The 21,067-nt window shown below is 45.8% G+C and overlaps 1 long non-coding RNA gene across 1 annotated transcript; it reads right to left on the bottom strand.

Moving 5' to 3' along the window:
* Positions 1–3,124: 3,124 nt before the first annotated feature.
* On the bottom strand, positions 3,125–20,563 carry LOC130542602 (uncharacterized). Its single transcript, XR_008957269.1, has 2 exons — positions 20,421–20,563; positions 3,125–3,568 (listed from the first exon to the last, which is right to left on the bottom strand). It is a non-coding gene; the product is annotated as an uncharacterized LOC130542602 (long non-coding RNA).
* Between the last annotated feature and the right edge of the window lie 504 nt (positions 20,564–21,067).

Raw genomic sequence — 21,067 nt, 5'->3', positions numbered from 1 at the left:
TCTCGCCGGCCCCACTTCCTGTCCCAATTCCAGCCCCACCCAAGTCCTTTGCCTCTGAGTTAACCCAGGGATCTGCTATGTGTGAGGGCGGATTCAGCCCAGGTCATCTTCCTGAGCTCAAGTGGGGTCCCATGTCCCATGTCGGGGGACCCCAGCTGCACCAGGCCCTAACAACCATCTCCCTAGAGCCTCTGTTCCCAGCATGCCCTTCCCCTAGGTTTGCCCCAGAAGGAAACTGGGTAAAGATTCCTTTTTGCAGAGCCTCAGAGTAACCCTCGTCAGGAAACTAACTCTTCCTACACTGTCAGAGGAAACCACGCCTCCCACCATGAATCATGAAGTCTTGGTTCCACAGCCAAAGCTCTTCCAGCCTGCCTTGGGGTGGCACCTGCTCTCAGGTAACCCAGGCCCAGAGCCTAATGCCCCACATCCGTCCTGCCAAGCCCTCTGGCATGCCCGCCTGCAGCCTCTGTGCACTGGAGAAGGTAGCCTCTGTGCCTGACCAAGCTCCCACTGCTGGTTCCCACAGCCTTTCTTGACCATTGGTTCTGCACGCTACTCCTGATTCCTCCCAATCAAGCACCCACCACACACAACCCCTCGGTCTTCCTTACGCTCACTTGAGTTCATTCGGGGCACTCGAAACCAAAATAACCTTGGTCAGAGGATACCAAGACGTATAAAAGGGGGGGACGGAAGTGTTGGCTGTGTCCTGCATGAAGCCTGTGGGAGGAGCTACCAAGGTAAACACGGGATGGTGAGCCAAGACCCCCAACAAGCTGACCCAGTCAGTTGTGCAGGAGCAGGGAAACATCTTCAGAGTGGAGAGCTGGGGGAGGACACCAGGCTGGGAAGTGTGGGGCCCCAGGGCCCCCGGAAGGACAGCACGAAGAGATATGTGTTTGCAGATGTGTTGGGACAACGGGAACCAAAGAGCGAAGCCCTAGGCACAGGCTTTCCAAATGCAGAGTGAAAAGAGGTTTACTGGTTAGTCCAGGCTTCTTCCAGCCCATGGACCCACCAGCTGCTCCCCTTTTCAGCTCTGGCTGTGGCTAGAGCTCCCCCCACTCCTTCGCCCTCCAGGCAGAGAAGGCTCAGAAGACTCATCAGTGAAAGGACCAGCGTCCCTGCCCTCAGGGAGTTCACACTGTATTCACTGGGCATCTATGAGCTGCGAAGCTCTTCACTGCATCAGTCATTCGATGCTCAGAGCGGCCCTAGGAGGCAGGCACTGCCCTGAGCTGCACCGCGCCGTGGTTGCAACAAGGCTCAGAGACAGGAGGAACATGGCCCGAGGGTGCACAGCTGGCAAGTGGTGAGGGAGGACCAAGCAGGCAGCCTTGTTCCGGGGCCCGAGGCCTTGACTTCCGTCTGGGTGGAATTGGCAACGGAGTCTTATTTCCCCGCCTCCTCATGTGCCCAAATTACTCAGCTGGGACCCTTCTAGGCACTGGGATACAATGAGAAAGGAACCCTCAGTCCAGTGAGAGGTGTGGCCATGTTTGGTCTTGACCAGTAGGAGCTCTCAAGAAGGACCCGGGCATGCCACACGGTGTGGGTTCGCAAGGACAAGCATTCCAGACAGGACACCTCAAAGACAGAGGCTGAGAGAGGGGAAAGAACCGGGGCATGGGGGTGGGGGTTGGGGGGGAGACAGGAGGTCTGGCGTGGCTCTGAGACCAGTCCTTTGTGGTGGGGGTGGGGGAGGGGCAGTGAGGGGGAGATGAAGGGAGTGGGAAGTGGGGGGAAGGGAGTGACAGGATGTCCTGTGGCTAGCGCCGTGCCTGTCACCTCAGAGGAGGGGGGGACAGGTAAAAAAACCAAGTTGGGACTGGTTATAAAAGACAGTGTTCTAGTAAAAAGTTGGGGCTCTCTGTTGTCAACAGGAGTCATTAATGGTTTAATCAGGGAGGTGGTAGGTGGTATTTGACCAAATCTGTGTGTCCGTGTTAGATAAATAGAGGTGATAGAGCTAGATACATAGATAGTTGGGGGGTGGAGGTGGGGAGAGATGGAGAAGGAGACGGGGATGGCAGGGATGTGGCGTGGGGACAGCGACAGGGATAAGGGGCATATCTCCTTTCCCCTGGGGCGTTGGAGGTATAGAAGGGCAAGGGTGGGCAGAAGCAGAATTGCTTGTTACATTTCTCCTCCTGCAACGGCCTCAGGGCAGAGTCCTCTGCTCCTGGCTGGCGCAGCTGGGGCCAGGCTGGCGGCTGGTGGCTGGTGGCGGCCCCCGGGGTGGCCCGGAGGACACGGGAAGCAAGCACGGGGCTGAAACAGCCGCTTCCCCCCATCAAACGCCCACCACCAGGCTTCAGATCAGAAGACCGCCCCGAGCGGACCTGCTGAGCGTGTAGCGGCTGATCACGGCTGAAAAGGCCCCTGCCCGGAAGTGAGGGGGTCTGGTTTTGTTTTGCCTTCAGCAGCCTCATCCTCACCGGCCTCGGGGTCCAGCCCTCCCTGCGACTGCCGTGTGGGTCCGGATGATCTGAGGAGGGGACAGATCCCGCAGGTAGCGGCCACCTCGCCCACAATGGCAGCCTAGGCGAGCCGGGCTCCCGCTGCGAGGGGCCGAGCCACCCCGAGAGGGAAATGACCAAGGTCAATGTTGGGGCCGCAGCATCTGCAGCAAAGCCTCTGCCCCATTCTCCTCCCGTGGTCATTGTTACTTTCCACTGACCAGCTGCCTGCAGGCTCCGGGCAAAGACAAAATGGGTAACACAGCCGCCATTCAGTGGAGATTAATGCCTGAAATGAGCCACACCTCTGAACAATTGCTTCCTAGAAGAGGGACAGCGTGAATGGCCAGGGAGCCCCATTGACGGCCGCTATAAAAGAGGTGAAGGGAAAGAAAAGTTTCACACCGCCCCTCCAACCTAGCTCCAATTCTTCCTCCTCGCCCTCCTTTTCCCTTCTGACTGCCCATTTTGCCTACGTCGCCCTAATCCAGAACCGATCTTTTATGTGCGGGACTCGGGCAGCACGCTTAAAATTCACGAGTTTGCTACTGTAAGTCATATCGCCGCGGCTGCGCGCCGGTCGCATTAGTACCATTATCTCTGCAACTTTCCGACTTGACAATTAGTTACTATCATTCACACTGTGCAATCAGCTGTTAAATCCTCATTTATGCTCATTTGAATACGAATGTGCTGTTCAGTAACATGTTAGATTGCCATGTTTACAAATATACTCCAGGTATTTGGAAATTTAGATGATGCAAAACATACTGTTTAAGTTGCGCTCGCTGCCAGTTTAAATAACTTAAGCCTATTTACCAGCCACTTAGCAATTCTTTTCACATACTCCTGTTTCCCCCTGTCCTCCCCTTCTCAACCCCAACTAAAATATGCTCTTTTTTTGTTTGTTTGCGCTGTCGCTGTATTAAACTAATAATCTTCAAGATGGGACTTCATTAGCAGTCACCTCGATGTGGGCCTTCTTTCTTGATTCCTGCTGGTCTAATTTCTCCCTCGTTTAGCGGCAGATGAAACCGTAAATGGGAAGAACGCAGCTGCAGCGTTAAACATGAAATCCCCGAAAGCAAACGATCTGTCCATAGCGCCTAAAGGGAAAGAAAGAAGAGCAAATGTTGGCATGTGGGTAAAACCTCAGAGAGCAAGAGACATCTGATCGTAAACTTCTGCAAGAACAAGAAGGGGTCCTGGGGAGCAGGGCTTCACAAACTTTAACGTGCATTTGAATCACGTGGGGGTTCCCTGCGACTCGGAGATGCTGGCTGGCTAAGGAGGCTGGGGCTGAGATTGGGCGCGTCTAACCACCTCCCAGGTGCTGCTAAAGCTGCTGCCTGACAAGGTACCACGCTGGGCGGCCAGGCTCAGACACAGACCTAGTGCATCCGCCTTCAATGACAAACTTTACGTGAAGAACACCGTTTTCCATCAGAGATTTCAAAATCAAGCTTGGCAGTTCCACTTCTGGGTATCTCTGCAAAAGAACTGAAAGCAGGGACTCGAGCAGCTATTTATGCCCCAGTGTTTATGGCGGGGCTATTCTCAATAGCCAAGACGGGGAGGCAGCCCAAGTGTCCATCCATGGATGAACGGATAAACAAAATGTGGTTCTGACATACAATGGAAAGTTATTCAGCCTTAAAAAAAAAGGAAGTTCTGACACATGCTACACCATGGATGAACCTTGAGGACATTGTGTTAAGCGAAATAAGCCCGACACGAAAGAATAAATTCTGTATGATTCGACTTCTAGGAAGTATCTAGAGTAGTCGAATCCATAGAAACCGAAGTAAAATGTTAGAGGGAGGAGGAAACGGGAAATTGTTGAATGCACATAGAATTTCGATTTTGCAAAATGAGAAAGTTCTGGAGGTTGGTTGCACAACTATGTGACCGTACTTAATACGACAAACTAGGCACTTAACAATGGTCGAGAGGGTAAATTGTACGTTATGTGTATTTTGCCACCACTTAAAGGTTTTTTAATATATTGGAAAAAATCATTCTTGGTTTTAGGGACATTGTGAAGAAGGTTTACTTCTACCAGGATATTTCTGCGGATTCATACTCAGTTCTTCAATGAGCTGGTCAGATTTCACCAGCCTGGAAACCAGCCAGGGAAGAATCAATCAATTTTTCTTCCACACTCCTATGTCCTTTGATCAAAACTCTAGTCCATCAATTTCTGCATTCCGATGAATGTTCGAATTCTGTGTCTCCACTTCCCTCCGCAGGGTGTGAGGTTTTGAAGGGTGGTGGTTTGCCCTACAGGGATATAGCGGGTGTTGTTGGTTGCCTAACCTTCAGACACTTCTCTCCCCCATCCTGACACAATCTGACTTTGTCCAGGTGTCTCCTCTTCTCAACTTTGTCTATTTGCTTTAGAGGAGGCCATGGCCCCAGGACAGCGACCATGAGGAGTTGAAATCAGTCATGATGACTCCATTCCCCTTGCCGATGACTGATTCCAGCCTAGTTGTGGGTCAATTTTGTGGTCGGTGAGGTATGAGGCAGTTCTGTGGAAAGGCTTCAGGGAAAGGTTTCTTTGCTTTTTTTTTTTTTTTAAAGATTTTATTTATTTATTTGACAGAGATAGAGACAGCCAGCGAGAGAGGGAACACAAGCAGGGGGAGTGGGAGAAGAAGAAGCAGGCTCATGGCGGAGGAGCCTGATGTGGGGCTCGATCCCAGAATGCCGGGATCACGCCCTGAGCTGAAGGCAGACGCTTAACCGCTGTGCCACCCAGGCACCCCAGGTTTCTTTGCTTTTTAAAAGGAGATACAGGAAGAGGTTGTCCCTCTGTTTACGAGGGATGTTGTCTGTGTGGATGGGACATGAGGAACTATGTTGACCATCTTGACCGCAGCCTGATTAGGCCAGCACCAGAAGGTAGCAGAGGCAAAGGTTTCCAGAAAGGCAGAGGCAGCCTATCTTGGGACCTCTCGCCAGGTCCAAGTCAGAGCGCTTCCTGGTTTGAGCGGATTGAAGAGTTTTTGTCTCTCGCAGCCAAAACAAATTTAACCGATAGCAGTACCCTGCAGGTAGGAGAAGCAGGAGATATTCTGATATTTGACGGATTAAACTAAAGTGGGAAGACTGGGCTGGTTCACTGCCCTCAGGGGACTCCTCAGGCCGTGTGACAACTGTCCTCATGGTAGGCAACCTCATGTGTGAAATGGTTTTTCCAGCTAGAACGATAACAGGGTGTTGTTTTTTTGTTTGCCCACTTACTTGGTTTATTCACCGATTCTCCATGGGCTACTTTTCCTAGAAAACATTTAAAATGTCATTCCATTTACAAAGTTTCATTTCATTTCACCTTCTGACAGACCTGTGTCCAACTAGAGCAAACTTCAGGAATGGGTCTGTCCTCGTAATGGCCGATGGTCATGGAGCATTTATGTGCCAGACGCTATGCTCAGTTAATCCTCAGATTGATTCTATTCTCACCCCACTTTCACAGCTAAAGACACAGAGGCACAGAGAGCTCCATTCACTTGCCCAAGGCCACACAGGTAATAACATGTGGGGCTGGGATTCGAAACCTGAAGAATTGGCTCCTATCATTATGCTCTGCAGTGACGCTTCGCTTAGGTGCGTTGTTGGCTTTCCTCAGTTCAGATCACCACAACCGATTCCCTATAGGGGGGTCAGAAAAACCTTAACACTATTAAAATTTCCTTAAAACTCAGATCACGTTAACCTCAATGCAGTGCTCTTCGGCGGATTCCCACGAATGCTCTAGATAGCATCCAAAGTGCTGACTCAGCCCTCAAGGCTCGACCTGTGACCTTCCCCCGGCCACTCTGGCCACCAGTCAGCATCTTTAACACATTCAGCCTTCTTTTGTACCTGCTATTCATTCTGCCTGAGCTCCACACCTTCCAACCCAACAGGCAGACAGACACACACACACACAGAGACCCCTGCCTCCTGGAGAACTTTCGCTCATTCTTCAAGTCTCAGTTGAAATATTTTACTTCCCTAGAGAGTTCTCTGCTGACCCAGTGGTCTAATGTGTCCCATGGTTATTCTCTCCCTGTCACCTTTGTCGCATTTCTCAGCTTTTGTAATTGCATTAGTCCGTGTGATTTTCTGCTTTGTCTCTGTCCTCCCCAAGGAAAGGGTCAGTTCCACGTGGGCACTACCACACCCCTGTTGTCCCCACTGGATGCCGAGTGACGGGCACATCACAGCAAGAGTGGGGAAATACTCAGGGACAGGAGGGAGAAAGGAGGTGGAGAGGCCAAGAAAAAACTGTAAGGAAGGGAGGTGAAATTCAGAGACTACTGGCAGGAAGGAAGGGAAGGGTCAGCTCCAGGGGTTGCCAAGCATTTGAAAGCTTTTATCGTGGTAACACTCTCTCCCCAGATAAGCAAGGGTCAAGGCCTCAGCAATAGCTTGTTTGTTTCCTTCCTTCCTCCCTCCCTCCCTGCTTCCTTCCTTTCTGCTTCCTCCCTTCCTCCCCCCTCTCTCTTTCTATACTTGTTTTCCCTTTTTATTTCTTTTTTTTTTAAAGATTCATTTCTTTTAGAGAGAGACAGAGAGAGAGTGATCAAGCCAGCGTGAGCAGGGGAGGGGCAGAGGAAGAGAGAATCTCCAGCAGGCTCCATGCCTAGTGTGGAGCCCAACATGGGCTCGATCTCAGGACCCTGAGATCATGACCTGAGCAGAAATCAAGAGCCGGCCACTTAACCAACGGAGCCACCCAGGCGTCCCCTGTTTTCCCTTTTTAAAAAATGTCCTTAAAACAAAAGTAAATGACCAGCATTTAAAATGGAATCATCGTTAAATTTTAAAGTGAAGCATCTGTGTTTGGCCCACAGGGTATTTTACCATTGTTTTCCAGAGAGCCGCGGGGCTTTTCCCTCTTTCATTCTCTTTCCCTTCTCAAAGATCTATCAGGTTATATTAAGTGGATGAGTCCTTACGATCCCCTCTGTATTTCAGGGCAATACTCCCAACCAAACTAATATATTGGAACTAGGCATATAACTTTGAGAAAAGTGACTGGACAAATGGATGGATTTTTTATTTATAGAATTAAATGGCTACGAAATTATAAGTTTATATCAAATTATATCATGGGGTCAAGAGATTTACTACTCAGATATTTTCCTTTAATGAATTAAGAAATAACTAGTGAGAAAAATATAATGACATGAAAACATTTAAAGATGAGAGCCACTAAAACAGAATAATCTGTGAACAGCAATAGAATTTCTAGTATTTTAATAGATTTGAAAATAGACAAAATAAATTCATTCCAGAACAAATCTGGCTACCTATGAAATATGATTATACTCAATATATTATTCTAAAATTTATTTTTCAGAGTATTGCATTATTATAACTAAGACGGTATTGACCAAGAAAATTCTAGTTGTGCCACTTAAGCCATATATTGTTTCCCCAGGTTTTAAAGTACAAAGTATTGTGCTGTAAGTATGGAAAAGCTGGAAAATGCCTCACTTGTTGTTGTTGTTGTTGTTGTTGTTGTTGTTTGGTTGGTTGGTTTGAGTCATTTTTAAATTCATTTTACTTAGAGTGGTGACTCACCAGTGAATCACCTGGGGTGGCAATGAGACCAAAGACAGGTAGGGAGAGAGAAGGGAAGGAGGGAGAGGGGCAGAAAAGGAACCTATGCATCCCAATTATTATCCTTTGATTGTGTTAAACATTCATTCTTCAGTACCTCCGTTCCCAAATATTTGGAGGAAATGTCTATTTGGCACTTTTTTTTTTTTTCCTGAGCAGTCCTGCCTGGCAGCAGGTGCACAGGCTAGACCATCACTGATGCATGTGTATCACACATCAGGTTTAAGCCTGGAAGGGACTTTAGAAGTTATCAAGTGTTTATCTTATAGATGAGGAAACTGGGATTCAGAGAGTTCAAGACACTTGACAAAGTCACAGAGCTTTTATTTACTTAAAAATCGATGAGAGGTTGAAAAGGGGGATTTGAATCACCACTACATTGAATTATTCAGAGTATATCATTCTTTTTCATTGGATTTTCTCCTTCATTCATGCCACAAATATTTACTCCGTACCTCGTGTGTTCTGGGCACTGCCGGGGATAGGGCAGTGAACAAACAGACAAAACACTCCACACGTTCATGGACTTCACGTTCCAGGGATTCAATATGACTTAAATTCCTGATTCTATTTTCCATTCAGAGGTTGCTATTTTAACAATGTTCAGGAACCACCTAATTGGAATCAAAGATGCTGCACAAATTCTCTAGTGACACAACCTGGTTAAGTGTAGGAATTACAAATAGGAGTCAACTCTTGATTACAAAGAGGAAGCAATGTACATACACGTTTCTTAGGGAGAAATAATTAAACCCCATGAAAACCCAGTCCTCCAACATGTCATCCAGATTCAGCAGCCACATCTAAAACACGGGGCTAGACTGTTGGAAATAAGAGCAAACTAAGCATTTTTAAAGCTTTACATCCAAGAGAAGAGGACATGAAACTGTTGGCAAGCATCCTGGCAGAATGGAACCACGCACTGCCTGCAAGTGTTTAGCCCACAGCTGTTGGAAATGAAGAATGTCAAAACACCCAAAAGCAAGAATCCATGCACATACATCAAAGAGGCAAAGCTCTGGGGGACACCCAGCGTCGAAGTGGATGATTGCTGGCTCACCAGAGGAGAGGCAGGAAGGGGAGGCACAGGACAACACAGAAGACGGACCAATCTTGAGATCACATCTACAACTTCAGCTGTGTTCATCCCTCCTGCACCACCATGGAAAGTTGTCCCAGACGTTCAGAAATTCGTTTACTAGGACCCAAAGCTTGTTGCTGTTACTTCATTCTGAAAATGTGTCATTTACTCCATGATCAAGTCATGAAAACTCAAGTCGGGTCCCTTTCCTCTTTTTCTGTTTTTCTTTTCTTTTCTTTTCTTCCTTTCTTTTTTCTTTTTATCTTTTTTTTTTTTTTTTTTTTTTTTTGAGAGAGAGAGACTGGTAGGGAGGTGTAGAAGGAGAGAGAGAATCTTAAGCAGGCTCCATGCCCAATGTGGAGCCCCATGTGGGGCTGGATCTCACAACCCTGAGATCATGACCCGAGCAGAAGTCAAGAGTCAGACACTTAACCAACTGAAACACCCAGGTACCCTCTTTTTTAACCAAATCTCCTATTTACAGCACCAGTAGAAATAGTAATTTTTTAACCCTCAAATTAACCTTATTTTATAAAGAGAAAACATTGTTTACCTTGAGAAGCCAATGTTCTGAAAGTTCATAAATCCCCATAGCTGTAGCTCTTTGTTTAAGATGAAATATGACATTCCAACCACAAGAGAGCGGTGGCTTCACGAAGGGGGCAAACATTTGCGTAACCTTCTGGAGGACAGTTTGAAGATTATGTCACTCAAAGCAGTATGGTACTGACACAAAACTATAGACATGGAGATCAATGAAGATTAGGTCACAACTTGGAGAAAGAGTGGGGTTTTTTTTCTGTTTTTGTATCTTTATGGAATTAGACCATGCTGGTTTTATAATTTCAATTAACGTCTACTAAAAATAAAATAAAGGGAATCTCTACACAGCTAGAGGGTGTGGCATGTGCCAAGGGACATGCTTTCACATAAAATGACAAAGGAAGAGGACGAAGCTGGAGAAAGCAGTGGAGAGACTATCCATGGGCCAAGTAAATCCCAGGACATATGAAATATAAGGATTCAAGTTTCTGTCTTGTGCAGCCAACCTGTTCAAATAATTCAAGAGACTCTTGTAAGCATGAGCAAGTTGGTCCCCAAAATGTCATATGCTGTTTAGGTAAGAAAAAGAAGGAGAAGGCAGCAGAGTTATTTTGTAAATGGCCAGACGAACCTAGAGAGACCGCAAGACAAGCACAGTCCCCAGGCATACGTGCTGCAGGTGGCAAGAGGCTGAATTAATACAGGTCAATATAGCTTCCCAGCCACTGAGCATCCAGCCCATAAAACGTCAGCTGACAGGGTTTGTATGATGTAATCAATTCCCAGAGGATGGCTTGACTATGAGTGTAAATACCCGTATATATCCTTTGACCCAATCACTCCTCTTTAACCAGAGAAGTACACAAAAATGTTTGCACGGAGATGCTCGTTTCAGTGTTCGTTATAATATGAACAAAATGGACACACACTAACTGGCCCACAGAAAAAGGGCTTAGCTGGAGAATTGAGTACCTGGATGACGGACTCTTATGCTACCTTTAAAAGGGAATGTACAGACCTAGAGTCAGGGATACGCAAAAAAAATCTCCATAATATATGGCGTGTGTGGTCTGGCATCATTTTCATGTAATATAATGTACAAATGCCAGGGAGACATCTGGAAGAATGGTCTCCAGTCTATTGGCGGTGGATGTCTCTACGCGGAGAATTTAGGAACATGTCTTCTTTGTTCCTGATTCTGTCCCGTGTAGCCTGGGCATTCTAGAAGAGTAGGTGTGGTCCTGGAAGGAGGCCTCTGGGCCAGAGCTGCTGGGAAGTCCTGGGAAACCCCAGGATGAGGATCAGTAGAGGCCCCGTGGATGGATTGGAGGGTGGCAGAAAGGCTTCAATGATGTGGAAGCAAAGAGGGAGCCAAAGCAGTTTATGGAAAGAGAAAGAACTCTGACCAAGCAGAATTTCCGGGTGATTAGACTGAATTCTCTGGGAGGCTGCACAGGATGGCGTGTCCCATTATTATTCATAGAATTCCTGCCATCATAGAACTCAGGGCACCAATGAAACAGCCAGGCTAACCGGGATTTTTTTCAGTTAGCTTGGGGCCTGTTCAGGGAAAGGAAATACTGAAGTTAGCTCTCTCAAGAAACACCACCATCTTTGGAGGCAGGACAGAAAGTGGTCCATGCAACAAACTAACTCATCAAGGTCCACCGTGGGCTGAAAATTCTCTCGAATGCAGTGTGTTCAGCACTATGAGATATAGTACGTTTCTCTTTCCTAAAAAAGAGGTTGACTATCCCTGTAACGATTACACTTGGCTTTGAAGTCCTCATCAAGCAGAGATGTGAGTAGTTATCTGTTAGAAAGTAGACTAACTTAACAGTAGAAAAATTTCTGGGCGGGGAGAATAGTATAAAATTTGGGGGGGGGGACTAATGACGAATGTGCCTGATTGAATGTTCTTTATACAGTAGCTGGAGCTAGCAACAGAAATGAAAGGCATTCCCTTTTTAAAGAATTTTCTTTTTTTTTTTTTTTAAGATTTTATTTATTTATTTGACAGAGATAGAGACAGCCAGCAAGAGAGGGAACACAAGCAGGGGGAGTGGGAAAGGAAGAAGCAGGCTCATAGCAGAGGAGCCTGATGTGGGGCTCAATCCCATAACGCCGGGATCACGCCCTGAGCCGAAGGCAGACCCTTAACCGCTGTGCCACCCAGGCGCCCCTAAAGAATTTTTCAATACTCCAATAACACAGTTTCCATTAGCTAAGTTAAAAAAGAAACAAATATTCTAAAAATATAACCAAAATACGTATTAAAAGGAAAATATCCGCAAAATTATTACCCCAAAGAGTTCCGATTTAAATGTCTAGGGAAGCGACATTCTAATTTCCAGAGGGCTCTCCTACTTGATCATTTCAAAATTTAACTGCCAAAAGAAACAAGAAGTAAAACCATAAAGCAAAGCCACGCTGGAACAAAGGCTCTTCAAACACTGATTCCATTTAAACATTCTAGAACATCTCAAAGTCAAAAGCAAGCATCTCTGCTCAAACCTAGCTAGAAAATGTTTGATGTTAGCAACACAGATTTTCTATCATGCACTTTGCGTTAACACAGAGATACAACTTAATACAATAAGCATGGCTTCTCCCGCTTGGGATTCTTACAACATAAGAAATGTAGCATGCGGGCTATTTACTTGGTTTGAATTAATAGCGATGTCCATATGGGATGTTATTACGATCAAGTAATTCTGTGACCATTTGCCGCTTGAAATTTTCCCATTCAGCAGAATCTATACATTGCTAATGTTAAAAATGAGAGGGTTTTTTGTGACTAAAAAAAAAAAAAAAAAGTATTTGTGTAATCTTCAAAGTGTTTAATTTGTATTAAAGCTAAATCCAGAGGCTCTGAAACCTTAGGGGCTCTCGATGTGGATTTTTGTTCTGGTTCACACACCTTGAGACAAAGGCTCATAGTCAAGATGTGGAGGAAAAAGACGTTTTTTTGTGTGCGAGATGTGGGGCAAATTTATTCCCCAGGCAGCCTGGAATGGGCTTCAGAAAATGGATAGAGTGTCTTCTTGAAGAAAGGGCCTCTAAGTAAACTCGACTGCCATTCAAAAGATTTGCTCTGACACTTAACAAGTGGTGCAGGGAGAAAGGAAAATCTGTTGTCAGGTTTGGGGTGTTTATCAGCCCCCCTCGAGACACTTGACCTAATGCTGCGGGGCCCCCCCTAATCCGCTGATCTGCATGCCGCGGCCTCGCGAGCCTCAGCCCACAACTGCCAGCAAAATTGCCTGGAACACTTGTCCCAACACATTGATCCCTCAGTATATTGTGCGAGGCTCACCTACTCCCCCGCCTCCCCTCCCTCCCTCCTCCTGAGGCGCCCCCGAAATTTAATTCTGCTCACAAATTGTGAAATAAGTTGTTTGGGCTGGATTTGTCGAGTGAATTGTCCCACTAATGAAACGGTCTGTTCATTATACAGTCGTAGGACGGAAGATTTAGCGCTCCCATACCCCGGGACCCGGGCAGGTTAAGGTTTGAGACTGACAGTTGACAAAAGAATGAATAGCTCTCTCCTGTCAAATCAGGCTTACAAACAGCTTGGCATACAAACAGTTACTGGTTGTGTGCGTGTGGATTTAGGGTCCCCGCCTGCTAATGCACCAGATTTGTAAGTACAAATTGGTTAGTCTTCACACTGTTTGCGAAAGGAATAAAATGACCAAAAATTAGTTTGTTTTAGCCTTTTCCCCTCCCCTCCCCGCTCCTGCAAGTGAAACATTTAAAAAAGAAGACGAAGAAGAAAGAAAGAAAGAAAGAAAGAAAGAAAGAAAGAAAGAAAGAAAGAGAAAAAAGAAAAGAAAGGAAAGGAAAGGATAAAATAGGGTGTAGTGGTTTCACGGGATATTGTTGGGTTTTTGCTGAAGGCATCAAATTAAGCAGGACCATTGTCTTGCAGGAAACATTTTGTTCTGCTCGGGCACCCTGCTTCTTGGAAAGCAGCTGAAAATCTAATGGAATTAATTTAAGACGTGTGATTTTAAAAGATAGAGCAGAGAGCGTGGAGGGGGAGATCAAACACTTTCGTCTCTATTCATTTTACTACCTGTTGCTTAAAACTGGTTATAATACCTCCCCTCCTTTGAACCGCACTGATCTTTCAAAATGGGTCATTTACATTTCTGAATCTTTTCATAGGCAATTATGTGTAAATTAGCTAACACCCATTTTATTTTTCTATGGCAGTTTGAATTGTTCAGTGAGTAGGTTAAATTCCTGCCAAATCTTTGAGAGAGAATTCTGTATAGGAAGTCAGGTGAATATTTCTATCATGTCATTTATCATCCGTTAGGTGATCATTTTCAGTCTGGATGGGTTAAAAAACTCGTTGGTTCATTATAACTACAGCAGAATAGTAGATGAGAGTAATATATATTTCCATCACTTTCTAGGAGAAACAAAGAAAGGTAACAGACTAAGAATTTTTTTCAGATTTAAGCTTGATCTAACACCTTTGAATTGAAAACTCTCCCCTTGATTGGCTACAGCCGCAGGATCACCAACCTTGCAACACTAAGTGGGTTCTTTCTTATTTCAGTAAGTTCATTATCACATGTTTCCGTTTACTGTAAAGGCCACTTTTAAAAATCAGACTTTTTAGCCACTTTGCAAGCAGTGGTTATGAGTTAATTCAAACATTCCTTTAAGCCTTTTCCCTTTTCTGCCCCTAAACCTTGTACTGATGTTTGGAAGCATTAAGAGTTTCCAACCAGCAAGTATAATCATACCTCATAAATGTGCAAAGTCAGCGACAGTTGGCTATTGGGAACCCGAATAAAGTAAAAGCATTAGAGAGAACAGTGGGTCAGCCTCCATCCCAGACATGGTGCAGTCGTTTTGAATGAATTCATCCAAGCCTTCAGAATATCCTGCACATGTGAGCCCTTAAGCCCAAACCGGTCATTTAAATCTGGTGACACAAGTGGCAGAGAAAGTTACAAACAGCTCAGCGACAAGAAACTCTACCCCAGGGCTGCACGTGGAACAGACCTCTTCCCAATTTCCAACCCTCCCTCCCACTCCCAGAGCTTTGCACACATTTCCTGGTAACATCCATCCCTTTTCCGTCCCATCTAAGATTTTTTTTTCGCACTGTCGTGATGTTTTAGGACATTTCAAAGACAGAGGCCATGACTCGTGAAGAACTTTGGGCTAAGGAAATGCATACGTTAAGTAAAATATTTTTAGAGAGATGGCACATTTCCCCATGCATTTTGTAATGCAGCAACTACGTTAGGATGGAAAGCGATCAGCACATGCAGGACTTTCAGTCTCCAGTCACCTGCTTGGGGCAGGCTTCTCCTTAACAATTCACTAAGATGGAAAAGAACCCATGGATGAGTGAGACCAAAGTTGACCCAAGTTCCATGCCAGATTGAAGAAACAGGAGTAAGTACTTAGGGCTGCTAATGGTCTTAGAAACAGAAGCTGCAGCAGAAATATTTTTAAATAGCTAACGATAGGCTAAAACACAAAGCCTTTCTTCTCTAGAAAGGAGATGCAATGCTAACAACAGAAAGCCGCGTAGTTAGACGGGAGGGATGTGTGTCGTGTGTGGGTCTCTGCTGAAGCAAATGCCGTTGACCGTTGACCTATGCGCGCAGTCTTCTATGATAGTAAAGCCACTCTTCCAAGAGCTTCCCTGACCCCTTGTAAAGTGGGAAGAATAATATCTCATACTGTTGTCGAGTTGCATAATTTATGTGTGGCACAGTCTTGGTCGCCTGGTTCAGCAATCAAAGAATAGAAATAAAATATGTATTACCTATCTGTATATACTTGAGGTTTCTGAGAAATCTCATTTGGCTGAAGCAGAGAAATACTAGTGTCTTACGAAGCACCCAAGAGACCCAATGGAAAGCAGAGAGTTATGGCTGTAGCTTCATAAGCTCACCTGACCGGTAAATCTCACTTCTCAAACTAATCTGATTGGTAAATCTCACTCCGCAAGCTCACCTGATTGGTAAATCTCACCCCTCAAACTAATCTGATTGGTAAATCTCACTCCGCAAGCTCACCTGATTGGTAAATCTCACCCCTCAAACTAATCTGATTGGTAAATCTCACTCCGCAAGCTCACCTGATTGGTAAAGCTCACTCCTCAAACTAATCTGATTGGTAAATCTCACTCCGCAAGCTCACCTGATTGGTAAATCTCACCCCTCAAACTAATCTGATTGGTAAATCTCACTCCGCAAACTCACCTGATTGGTAAATCTCACCCCTCAAACTAATCTGATTGGTAAATCTCACTCCGCAAGCTCACCTGATTGGTAAAGCTCACTCCTCAAACTAATCTGATTGGTAAATCTCACTCCGCAAGCTCACCTGATTGGTAAATCTCACCCCTCAAACTAATCTGATTGGTAAATCTCACTCTGCAAGCTCACCTGATTGGTAAAGCTCACCCCTCAAACTAATCTGATTGGTAAATCTCACTCCGCAAGCTCACCTGATTGGTAAAGCTCACTCCTCAAACTAATCTGATTGGTAAATCTCACTCCGCAAGCTCACCTGATTGGTAAATCTCACCCCTCAAACTAATCTGATTGGTAAATCTCACTCCGCAAACTCACCTGATTGGTAAATCTCACCCCTCAAACTAATCTGATTGGTAAATCTCACTCTGCAAGCTCACCTGATTGGTAAAGCTCACTCCTCAAACTAATCTGATTGGTAAATCTCACTCCGCAAGCTCACCTGATTGGTAAATCTCACCCCTCAAACTAATCTGATTGGTAAATCTCACTCTGCAAGCTCACCTGATTGGTAAAGCTCACTCCTCAAACTAATCTGATTGGTAAATCTCACTCCGCAAGCTCACCTGATTGGTAAAGCTCACTCCTCAAACTAATCTGATTGGTAAATCTCACTCCGCAAACTCACCTGACCGGTAAAGCTCACTCCGTGGCTGCCTCACCCGGGGAGACTTACCTCATCAATTGTCACTTCTGGATGTCTACCTCCCTCATTTCACAGAGGAGGAAACTGGTGTGGTTGTGGAATCTAGGTGAGGTTCAGTGGGGTGGAATCCGGAGCTGATGACCAAGAAAGAATTCTTGAGACGTCTTTGGTGCAAAATGGTGGTTTATGGAAGCACGGGGACAGGACCCGCGGGCAGGAAGAGCTGCTGCCCCGGGTTGTGAGGGGGACTGATTATATACTATGGGGTTGGGGGAAGTAAGGAAAGAGGGAGGTTGAGAAAATACTTTCATATGTTAAAGAAGACTCACAGGATACCGGAGGCCTTGCCATTGTCAAGTGAAGGTGGTTTTTCCCTCTAGCAAGGCATTAGCATTGAGATGGTTGGGAACTTCCTGGAGGCTGCAGATTATAAGGACATAATTGTATCTACATTCCCTTCTGGAAGCTAGGTTACTGATAGAAATGCTTTGTCTTGTAGATCGCTAAAACATTTGTAAACTGAGGGAGACTCAAGTCCTGCAGGATTGTGGTCTCTACAGGTTAACTATTTCTTTGTCCTTTAGGGCAGCCAGGAGCGCCTGAGGAATGTCACGTACATCCCATGGGGGGAGGGTTGTGGGGTGTCAGTTTCTGCTTTGTCCTCAGCTGGCCTTCTGTTCCCTTATCAGAAACCAAGGTTCAAATTCACAAAAGGCAGGCCTCCCGACCCCCAATCTGATAATGTTCTTCAGGCACATTCATTTAAACGGAAACGCTGGGGGGGGGGGGGCTGGGTGGCTCAGTTGGTAAAGCGTCTGCCTTTGGCTCAGGTCTTGATCCCAGGGCCCTGAAATCAAGTCCCCATCAGGCTCCCTGCTCAGCAGAGAGTCTGCTTCTCCCTCTCCTTCTGCCTGCTGCTCTGCCTACTTGTGCTCTCTCTCTAATAAATAAATAAAATCTATAAATAAATAAATAAATAAATAAATAAATAAATAAATAAAAAAAATGCTGCAAATGCTATAACTCGATTTATCTTTTTGACACATGATCCCTACTTCGTTTGCATAAAGTGGAACACTTGAGTGAGTTCTATGAGTTTTCTGAATTGACACTGTTTGGCTTCTTTTTGCCTTCTAGGTGTGTTTATGGATCTGTAAGAGCTATTTTTAGAAATTAATTACAGTGTCTCTGAAGCCATGTAAACAAATCTACTTGCCTTTTAAAATCTTTTGAAAATGTAACATCAAAAATACATTTCTCGCACACACAAAATATATTGACTTGAGAAAACAGTCCCTAATCATGGCCCCAGGGTAGAATGAATGGTGAGCAAAAATGCCAATTAAGACAGGTTGTCAGAGAAATGTCCTTGCTTTCCCTTACACAGGTTTTCCAAGATCCTAAGTTCCCCCCAGAAACCTATAAAGGTTTTTGTTCTCCTCTTTGACATTCCCCTTCTGGGAAGGCTGCCAGACCAGCTTCACTGCGAGCACCAATTCAACGTGAAGGGACAGAGGCTAAAACAGCTACCACTCAGGGCTCGGGTTAGGACGCCAGCAGCTCCCTGCTTGGGCTACGTTTTCCTTGCTGTCGCAGATTTCTTCTAAAATGCAAGTATGACGAGCATCGCAGATTGACAGAGGTCATCTTTTAGGGAAAGGGATAGAGAAAGAGAAAGCTAAAGCCCCCAAGACAAATTTCATAATGGACCTCGTACCAGCCCCGTAAGATCTCGGTCACAGACGCCACCGTTCCACTAAAGATGGGGCCGGAGAGTTAAATCCCAAGTCAAAAGGAATATAATGTAGGGGTTGAAAGGGAAAACAGAAACAAAATCAAATAAACAGTGCCGAGGACATAGCTTTGAATCTTAGCGCGGCCACGGATAAGCTGTGCGATTTCACTAGGTTAAGTTATTCAGCTAGCTTGTGCTTTGGTTTCTTCCTGGATCCGGCGGGGGTGATACTATCTACCAGGAGGCTGAAAGTAAGGATTAAAGGAACATACATAACACACAAATAAGGCACTTATATTATAAGACAGACTCTGTGGTTAATAAATGTTAACTGCAGGATGCCTGGGTGGCTCAGTCAGTTAAGTGTCTGCTCAGGTCATGATCTCAGGGTCCTGGGATCGAGTTCCCCCATCCAGCTCTCTGCTCAGCAGGAAGTCTGCTTCTCCCTCTCCCTCTGTGCTCTCTCTCTCTCAAAATCAATAAATTTTAAAAAGTCTTTAAAAAATAAATACATGGTAACAGCTATTATTGCATGTTCCCAAGATCCTCCAGCGTCTTGCTCTTCGAGCGCGGTCCACGCACCAGCAGTATCGACATCACGTTGCCAGCAACGAGCAATCCCAGGCCCCACCCTGGACCTGCTGCATCAGAATCTGGTTCAATAAGATACTCCAATGATTCATATGTACATGGAATTTTGAGGAATGCTGACTACTGAGTGCACGCTACTTTCTACACTCTAAACTCACCCCTTGAGGCTTGAGGGGGTTGGTGTAGGATTGAATGGAAGAGTCTTTGGCGAGGATCCCCCCAGTTTGCCAGAACACTACCCAGCAGTGGGGGTCATCCGGCCGGTTATTTAACGAGTTTTATGATACATTAAATCTTCTAGACCTCACGGCAATTAAAGAAATAACTTTTTTGAAGGTAGCCCAAAACAAGCCAACTCAAGCGAATAATGGGATTAGCGTGGTGATCTTGACATCAGAGTTGTACCACGTGAGTCCCTCTCCATCAGTCACGACCGCTGTCCTCACGGCTGATTATGGCACATTGTTTCATCAAATTAAACACCAAAGGGATGTTGTAAAGGCAACATATGGTCCTCTTTCAAAAGTAGTTAGCCTGGCATTGCACTAGCGGCCTCATCCTGGCTCCCCTGAATCTCCTCCATCAACACATTGAGGGTATTTGCTTTGGCAAAACAATGTCTCATAAAAGTGGTCACTTCTAATTGCAGGCTTGCTGTTGTCGGGAAGCACGGCCAAGACACGAGAGACTCGAAGGAGTAGCGGAATCACGTTAGGAGGGGAGCTCAACTGTCTGTCTTGTTCTGGGGGAAAAGGTGGGCAGATAACCTGTTCTCACTTCTGCAGCTCAGCTGGGTACCGAGCTCCACGAAATCTCTTTTTCACCCACTCTATTGCACAAAGCAGACTGGGTTTAGTTTTAGAATCAAGACAGAAATAACCACCTGTGGTTAAAAGACTGGCTGAAAGGGAGAAAGTTTTTCTCTAAGGATCAGGAGACACACAGAGGATGGTGTTTTGTGGAGGAAAGGACCAGCCGGGGGGCGGCTTGGGGAGAACCCTCGTGGTTCACGTGAGAGGTAATTTATGGGCCCCTGAAAGGTGAGACCAGCCCAGGCCTGAATTTCAAGAGAAAAGTCATTAGGCAATATTAGCAGCAATGTTTGGTTGTTATTTTGCGTTTATGTGGCTGGTCTTTTCTCCAAGGAGCACCAGCTCTCACCAAAGTGTAATTAGCAAACAGCAATCCTCACAGCGCCCTGCAACTCGGTGTGGAATGGTGTCAAAGGCAGTTAGCCACCTTCCTCTCCCCCAACTGCAACTCTTCCTGCCACCCTCCCCTCACAGCACCCCCAAAGTAAGAGAGCTGGGCCAACCCGGGTGCAGGGGTTCCATCAAGATTGCCATAGGGTATGTCAAATCATTCCGCCATACACCTTAAACTTCACTGAGCTGTATGTCAGTTATACCCCAACAAAACCGGGGAAGATAAAAGATGACCATGTGGGACCTCCTACCTCCTGGTTTGTAGGTAGCCCTTGGTAGCATCTCGCTGCACAGCTGCCACCAGCCCTAGGGGGCAGCCCAAAGCCCACAGCCCCTTCTGTGTCCGCTCAGAGACAAACACAACCAAGCACAGAGGGCATCTTTGAATCACAGCCTGAAAAAAAAAATTGTTTTTGTATTATTGAAAAACAAGACACAGTTGTTTTTTACATTTTTCAAAATAGGGGCACCTGGGTGGCTCAGCAGTTGAAGCAGCTGACTCTTGGTTTCGGCTCAGGTCATGATCTCAGGGTTGTGGGATCGAGTCCCCGCACTGGGCTCCACGCTCAGTGGGGAGTCTGCTTGAGATTCTCTCTCCCTCTCTCTGCCCCTTCCTCTGCTCACATGCTCTCTCTCTCTTCTCAAAATAAATAAATCTTTAAAAATAAATAAATAAAAATTTTCAAAATATACAGAAGAGGAGAAAATGAAAAGTGAAAGTGTTACCCACTGACCGTCCTTCTCCCTCTGTCCAAGGGCATCTGCTGTTACTGGTGTGTCACGTATTCTGAAAGCGGTCCTGGGTGGTGCTCATCAACATCCTGGTAGATACTAGAATCTCCTCTACGATGCTGAGAATGAGCCAGAATACCTCTGCAACCTCACCCTGGCAGGGATA

The sequence above is a fragment of the Ursus arctos genome, unplaced genomic scaffold (assembly GCF_023065955.2).
Source record: "Ursus arctos isolate Adak ecotype North America unplaced genomic scaffold, UrsArc2.0 scaffold_4, whole genome shotgun sequence".
In the NCBI taxonomy this organism is placed as follows: domain Eukaryota; kingdom Metazoa; phylum Chordata; class Mammalia; order Carnivora; family Ursidae; genus Ursus; species Ursus arctos.
The sequence above is the reverse complement of the archived record's forward strand: the minus strand, read 5'-3'. Positions and strand labels throughout refer to the sequence as shown.